The sequence below is a fragment of the Zalophus californianus genome, chromosome 1 (genome assembly GCF_009762305.2).
Source record: "Zalophus californianus isolate mZalCal1 chromosome 1, mZalCal1.pri.v2, whole genome shotgun sequence".
Taxonomy (NCBI): Eukaryota; Metazoa; Chordata; class Mammalia; order Carnivora; family Otariidae; genus Zalophus; species Zalophus californianus.
Window position 1 is genome coordinate 51261659 of NC_045595.1, and position 8492 is coordinate 51270150.

Sequence of the window (8492 nt, forward strand, 5' to 3'; positions counted from 1 at the left end):
CACCTACTGCTCAGAAAAGAAAGATTTCTTTCAAAATATTCCTGCTCATTGACAATGCACCTGGTCACCCAAGATCTCTGATGAAAATACATGATAAGATTAATGTTGTTTTTCATGCCTATGAACACAGCATCCATTCTGCATTCCATGGATCAAAGGGTAATTAAATTTTTCAAGTCATATTACTTAAGAAATATATTTCACAAGGCTACAGCTGCCATAGTGTTTCCTCTGATGGATCTGGGCAAAATAAATTGAAAATCTTCTGGAAAGGATTCACCATTCTAAATGTCATTCAGAACATTTGTGATTGCAGGAAAAGGTCAAAACATCAGCATGAACAGGAGTTTGGAAGAAGTTGATTCCAATCCTCATGGATGACTTTGAGGGGTTCAAGACTTCAGTGGAGGAAGTAACTACGGATGTGGTGGAAATAGCAGGAGAACTAGAATTAGAAGTGGAGCCTGGGAGTGCCTGGGTGGCTCAGTCAGCCAGGTGTCTGACTCTTGATTTCTGCACAGGTCATGATCTCTGGGTTGTGAGATTGGGCCCCGCCTTGGGGTCTATACTCAGCATGGAGTCTGCTTGAGATTCTCTCTCTCTCTCTCTCTCCCTCTGCCCCTCCACTCTCTCTCTCTCAAATAAATAAATAAAATCTTTAAAAAAAAGTGGAACCTGAAGATGTGACTGAATTGCTGCAATCTCATGGTAAAACTTTAACACACAAGGATTGCTTCTTGTAGATGAGCAAAGAATGTGGTTTCTTGAGATGGCATCTAGTCCTGGTGAAGTTGATATGAAGGTTGTTCAAGTGACAGTGAAAGATTTAGAATATTACATAGGGGCCCCCCGGGTGGCTCAGTCGTTAAGCGTCTACCTTTGGCTCAGGTCATGATCCCAGGGTCCTAGGATCGAGCCCTGCATTGGGCTCCCTGCTTGGCGGGAAGCCTGCTTCTCCCTCTCCCACTCCCCCTGCTTCTCCCTCTCCCACTTGTGTGTTCCCTCTCTCACTGTCTCTTTCTCTGTGTCAAATAAATAAATAAAAATCTTAAAAAAAATAAGGAATATTACATAAACTTAGTTGATAATGCAGCAGCAGGGCTTGAGAGGATTGACTCCAATTTTGTTAGAAGTTCTACTGTGGGTAAAATGCTATCAAACAGCATCACGTACTACACAAAAATCATTTGTAAAGGGAAGTGCCATTTGCTGTGGCAAACTTCACTGTCTTATTTTAAGAAATTGCCACAGTCACCTCAACCTTCAACACCACTACCCTGATTGGTCAGTAGCCATCAACATGAAGGCAAGACTCTCTACCAGCTAAAAACTTGCTGAAATCTCAGATGATGGTTAGCATTTTTCAGCAATAAAGTAGTTTTTAATTAAGGTATGTGCATTGATTTTTAGACCTAATGCTATTTCACACTTAATAAACTACAATATAGTGTAAATATAACTTTTATATGCACTGGGAAACCAAAGAAATTATTTGGCTCCTTTTCTGGCAATATTTCCTTTTTTGTGGTGGTCTAGAACTGAACCTGCACTATCTCCAAGGTATGCCTGTATTTGGGTGTACACTATAAGATTGTTTCAACTTCCAGGACTTTGAAATTTTTCATTAAAAAATGTTGACAAAAAGATCTTCCATTATGATTGCTGATTTGCCAATTTCTCCTTGTGAGTCTGTTGATTTTTGCTACATATATCAAGACTAAGTTATTAGATTGATACTAGCATTCTTTTGGCAATTATTTCCCTGGTGTATACTCTTTTATCTTTAGTTTTTCTGTTTCATTATGTTTTTGGAGTGTCTTTTGTAAAAATCAAAAAGCTTCAAAAAAGATATCCATTATGGGAGTCTCTGTCTTATAATAGGTAAAAATTAATCTGTTTATATTTATTGTGCTTATTGATCAATTTGAATTAATTTGTGCCAATTTTGTGTTTTACACTTATTATACATTCATTTTTTTAAATTTTTTATTGTTATGTTAATCACCATACATTACATCATTAGTTTTTGATATAGTGTTCCATGATTCATTGTTTGTGCATAACACCCAGTGCTCCACGCAGAATGTGCCCTCTTTAATACCCATCACCAAGCTAACCTATCCCCCCACCCCCCTCCCCTCTAGAACCCTGTTTGTTTTTCAGAGTCCATCATCTCTCGTGGTTCGTCTCCCCCTCCAATTTACCCCCCTTCATTCTTCCCCTCCTGCTATCTTCTTCTTCTTTTTTTTCTTAACATATATTGCATTATTTGTTTCAGAGGTACAGATCTGTGATTCAACAGTCTTGCACAATTCACAGTGCTCACCATAGCACATACCCTCCCCAATGTCTATCACCCAACCACCCCATCCCTCCCACCCTACCCCTACTCCAGCAACCCTGTTTGTTTCCTGAGATTAAGAATTCCTCATATCAGTGAGGTCATATGATACATGTCTTTGCCTGATTGACTTATTTCACTCAGCATAACACCCTCCAGTTCCAACCACGTCGTTGCAAATGGCAAGATCTCATTCCTTTTGATGGCTGCATAATATTCCATTGTGTATATATACCACATCTTCTTTATCCATTCATCTGTCAATGGACATCTTGGCTCTTTCCACAGTTTGGCTATTGTGGACTATTATACATTTATTATATACTCTACGTTTATTATACTTTACTTCACCTGTTTCTTTTTTAATATATTTTATTTTTAAGTAATCTCTACACCCAATGTGGGGCTTGAACTTACAACCCCAAGATTAAGAGTTGCATGCTCTACCAAATGAACCAGCCAGGCACACCTACTCTTTCTATTTCAATAGTCTAGTTTTCTTTTCTTTTTTAATTTTTTTAAAATGTATTTATTTGAGGGGGAGGCAAAGGGAGAAGGAGAGAGATAATGAAGCAGACTCTGTGCTGAGTGCAGAGCCCGACTCAGGGCTTGATCTCACAACCCTGAGATCAGATCTGAGCCAAAACCAAGAGTTGGACACTTAACCAATTGTACTACCCAGGCACCCTCGTCTAGTTTTCTTTATTCTTAGTTTTCCTTCTGTGGGTTTGGAAGATCTATAATTCATACCTTGTGAGAAATTTCTCCAGTTACCATTTCCTAGGAGAATCCCCTTGGTTTTCTTTCCTTTTTTTTTTTTTAAGATTTTATTTATTTATTTGACAGAGAGAGAGCACAAGCAGGGGGAGCAGCAGGCAGATGGAGAGGGAGAATCAGGCTCCCAGCTGAGCAGGGAGCCTGATGCAGGACTTGATCCCAGGACCTTAGGATCATGACCTGAGCCAAAGGCAGATGCTCAACTGACTGAGCTACCCAGGCGGCCCCTTGGTTTTCAATACCAGAACTCCACACTAACTTTCTATCTTTGAATGCGACATTTTCTGTCCAACATTTATGTAAGGAAATTTTATATTTACATTCCCAAAACTCAGTGCAATGTTTTAAACAAAACTCATTGCAGGAAATGTTTTCAGATAATTTCCAACCACTATTGGTAGGATATCAGAATCAAGTATTCTTTCCAAAGTGTGCCTTCCTGTCAACAAAAGGAGTGTGAATTCAAAAGTTGTTGGTACTAAGAGAAGCATCACTGTGTTATGCTATTGCATAAAAACTTGTTTGCTAAAGCTGTACTATTTGTTTGGTGGTTAGGAAGCAATGGTTTTTGGATTCTGTGGGGGGGGTGTGGTAAAATATACAGTAAAAATGTATCCTTTTAACCATTTTAAGAGGGGGGAGGAACAGAGGGAGAGGAAGAGAGATAGAATCTTTTTTTTTAAGATTATTTATTTATTTATTTGACACAGAGAGACATAGCGAGAGAGGGAACACAAGCAGGGGGAGAGGGAGAGGGAGAAGCAGGCCTCCTGCCGAGCAGGGAGGCCGATGCAGGGCTGGGATACCAGGACCCTGGGATCATGACCTGAGCCAAAGGCAGACACTTAACGACTGAGCCACCCAGGCGCCCCAAGAGAGATAGAATCTTAAGCAGGCTCCACATCCAGCACAGAGCCCAACACAGGGCTCAGTTTCACGACCCTGAGATATGACCTGAGCCAAAATCAAGAGTTGGATGTTTAACTAACTGAGCTACCCAGGCACCCCACCTTTTAACTATTTGTAAGTGTACAATTTAGTGGCATTAAGTAAATTCACAATGTTGTGTAACCACCACCACTTCCATTTCCAGAACTTTTTTATCACCCCAAACTGAAACTCTGTACCATTTAAACAATAACTCCCTAATTTTCCTATGTCCCCCAGCCCTTGGTAACTTCTATTCTACTTCCTGTCTCTATGAATTGGCCTATTCTAGGTACCTTATCTAAATGGAATCATACAATATTTGTCTTTTTGTGTCTGGCTTATTTTACTCAGCATATTTTTTTAAAGATTTTATTTATTTATTTGACAGAGAGAAACACAGCGAGAGAGGGAACACAAGCAGGGGGAGAGGGAGAAGCAGGCTTCCCGCAGAGCAGGCAGCCCAATGCGGGACTCGATCCCAGGATCCTGGGATCATGACCTGAGCCAAAGGCAGACATTTAACGACTGAGCCACCCAGGTGCCCCAACTTAGCATATTTTTTTAAAGATTTATTTATTTGAGGGGAGGTGCAGAAGGAGAGGGAGAGAGAATCAAGCAGACTCCGCACTGAGTAAGGAGCCTGACTCGGGGCTCGATCTCACAATGCTGAGGTCACCACGTGAGCCCAAACCAAGAGTTGGACACTTAACTGACTGCACCACCTGGGCACCCCTTAGCATAATGTTTTTAAAGTTTATCCATGTTGTAGCGTGTATCAAAATTTCATTCCTTCATAAGGCTAATATTCCATTTATGTATATATCACATTTTGTTTATCCACTTTTATGGATTTTTTGTTTGTGTGTTTGTTTGTTTCTCATAATCTCTATGCCCAACGTGGGGCTCAAATTAATGACCCCAAGGTCAAGATCAAGAGTCACATGCTCTACTGACTGAGCCAGCCAGGTGCCCCTTATCCACTTGTCTGTTGATTGACATTTGTGTTGTTTCCACCTTTTGTCTATTGGGAATAATTTGCTATGAACAATTGCTATGTATGGTGTACAAATATCCTGCTTTCAATTCTTTTGGGTATATACCTAGAAGTGGAATCCTGGATCATATGGTAACTCTATGTTTAACTTTTTGAGTAACCACCAAGCTGTTTTCCACAGAAGCTGCACCATTTTACATTCCAACAAGCAATGAACAAGGGTTCTAATTTCTTCATATCCTTTCCAATACTTTGTATTTTCAGTTCTTTGTATTTTTATAACTGTCATTCTATTTGGTTTGAAATGGTATCTCATTTTGATTTTAATTTGCATTTCTCTAATGACTAGGGAAATGTTAAAGGTCTTTTCATGTACTGGGGCACCTGGGTGGCTCAGTTGGTTAAGCATCTGTCTTTGGCTCAGGTCATGATCCCAGGGTCTTGGGATCGAGTCCTGTATGGGGCTCCCTGCTCGGCGGGAGTCTGCTTCTCCCTCTCCCTCTGTCCCTCCCCTCCCACCCCACTCATGCTCTCTCTCTCTCCCTCTCTCTCTTTCTCAAATGTATAAATAAAATCTTTGAAAAAAATCTTTTCATGTGCTTATTGACCGTTCATGTATCTTCTTTTAGAGAAATGTCTATTCACATCCTTTTCTCATTTTTAAATTGGGTTGTTTATTATTGAGTTGTAAGAGTTCTTCATATTTTCAGAATATTAATCTTCTTTTTTAAAAGTCAGATTTATTGAGGTATAATTTACACAGAGTAAAATTCACTCCCTTCAGTATTAATAAACACAAGCAGTTTTGTAACCTCTGCCACAATTAAAATGTAGAACAGTTCTATCATCACCCCATATCTCCTACTGTCCCTTTGATGTTGGCTCCTCACCACAGTCTAAACCCTGGGCAACCACTTGTTTCTTTTCTATCCTCATTGGTTTTGTCTTTTTAACAATGTCATATAAATGGAATATACAGTATGTACCCTTTGAGTATGACTTCTTTAACATGGCATAATGCAATTTGCCATTCAAACATGCTGTTGGGTATATTACTATTGGTTCCTTTTTTTTAAGTTTTTTAATATTTTATTTATTCGTCAGAGAGAGCACGCACAAGCAGTGGGAGTGGCAGACAGAGGGAGAGGGAGAGGGAGAGGGAGAAGCAGGCCCCCCGCTGAGCAGGGAGCCCGATGCGGGACTCAATTCCAGGACCCTGGGATCATGACCTGAGCCAAAGGCAGATGCTTAATTGACTGAGCCACCCAGGCACCCTCATTGGTTCCTTTTAACTGCTGAGTTATTGAGCCAGTGTAGAAATGAACCACAGTTTATCTATTTATCCAGTTGAGAACCATTTGGGTTGTTTCTACATTTTGACAATTATAAATAAGGCTATTATAAACATACATGTATAGATTTTTGTATGAATGTAAGTTGTCATTACTCTAGGGTAAATACCTAAAAGTGAGATTGCTGAGTCACATGGTAAGTACATATTCAACTTTATATAAGAAACTGCCAAACAGTTTTCCAGAATGTACCATATTGCATTCCACCCAGGAAGGTATAAGTGCTCCAATTGCTCCACATCTTCACTAGGACTTGGTATTTTTTGTTTAATTTGAGTCATTTGAGTAGGTATCTCATAATGGTTTTAATTTATATTTCCCTAATAACTATGATGTTGAGCGTCTTTTCATGCCCTTATTTTCTTCATTGAAGTGTTGGTTCAAATCTTTTGCCTATATTCTACTGAGCTTTTGACTGTCTTATTTTAAGGTTTTGAGAGTTCTTTGTATATTATGGATAAAAGTCCTTTATTAAATACGTGTTTTGAAAATATTTCCTCCAATTTGTGACTCATCCTTTTATTCTTTCAACAATATCTTTTGAAGAGGGGTCCCTGAATGGCTCAGTCATTAAGCATCTGCCTTCAGCTTGGGTCATGATCCTGGGGTCCTGGGATTGAGCCCCATGTCAGGCTCCATGCTCAGCAAGAAGCCTGCTTCTCCCTCTCCCGCTCCCCCTGCTTGTGTTCCCTCTCTCACTGTGTCTCTCTCTGTCAAATAAATAAATAAAATCTTTTTTAAAAAAAACAATATCTTTTGAAGAGCAAAGGTTCTTAATTTTGAAGAAGGCTAATTTACTTTTTTTTAATTTTATGGATTATATTTTTTATATAATATCTAAGAAATTCTTGCCTGATCTAGGTAATAAAAATATTCCTCTATGTTTCCTCCCAGAATTTTTATAGTTTTTGACTTTAATGAAACTCCATAATCCATTTTATAGAGATTTATTTATTTATTAGAGAGAGAGAGCATGCAGACAAGGGGGGAGGGTCAGAGGGAGAGGGAAAGAAATCCTCAAGCAGACTCCCCACTGAGCACAGAACCTGAAGTAGGACTCCATCCCAGTACCCTGAGATTGTGACCTGAACTGAAATCAAGAGTTGGATGCTCAACCGTCACCCAGGCACCCGTCTATAATCCATTTTGAGTTAATTTTTATTTGTGATGAGAGTATAGGATTGAGGTTCATCTTTTGCATATGGATATCCAATTGTCCCGGCAGTATTTGTTGAAAAGACCATCTTTTCTCCTTTGAAGAGTCTTTGCACTTTGTTAAAAATAAATTGAACCTTGGGGCACCTGGGCATCTCAGTCAGTTAAGCATCTGCCTTCAGCACAGGTATGATCCCAGGGTCCTGGGATGGGGCCCTGCATCGGGCTCCCTGCTCAGCGAGGAGTCTGCTTCTCCCTCTCCCTCTGCCCCCCCACCCGTGCTCTCTCTCTCTCTCTTGCTGTCTATCTCAAATAGATAAAATCTTAAAAAAAAATAAATTGGACCACATTAAGATACCTCTTCACACCCACTAAGGTGACTAAAATTAAAAAGACAGATAATAACAAGTGTTGGTAAGAATGTGGAGAAATTGGAACCCTCATACATTGATGGTGGGAATGTAAAATGGAGTAGCTACCTTGGAAAACAATTTGGAAGTTTCTCAAAATGTTAAACATAGTATTACCATGTGACCCAGCAATTACACTCCTAGCATAGGAGAACAGTGACTAGGCCACAACTTTAGATCTGGGGCACAGAAAGCCTATAAGAAGCAGAAGTGATTGCTCCTGAGGAACTCTCAAAGATTAGCAGATGCCATGGAAAGAGATTCCCACATTGGTTCTAAACTGACCATCTGGAGCTATACACACCCTAAGCACACAATTCAACTTAATTTGGGGACAACTGAATTCCCTCCATATGTCCCAAGCTCAAGTTCTTCCCAAGAGAAATAAAAACATATGTACATGCAAAAACTTGTGTATGATTGTTCAGACCACTATTATTCACAATAGCCAAAGAAAGGAAACAACCCAAATGTCCATCAACTGATGACTACATACATACAATATAGCACAGCCATACAATGGAACATTATTC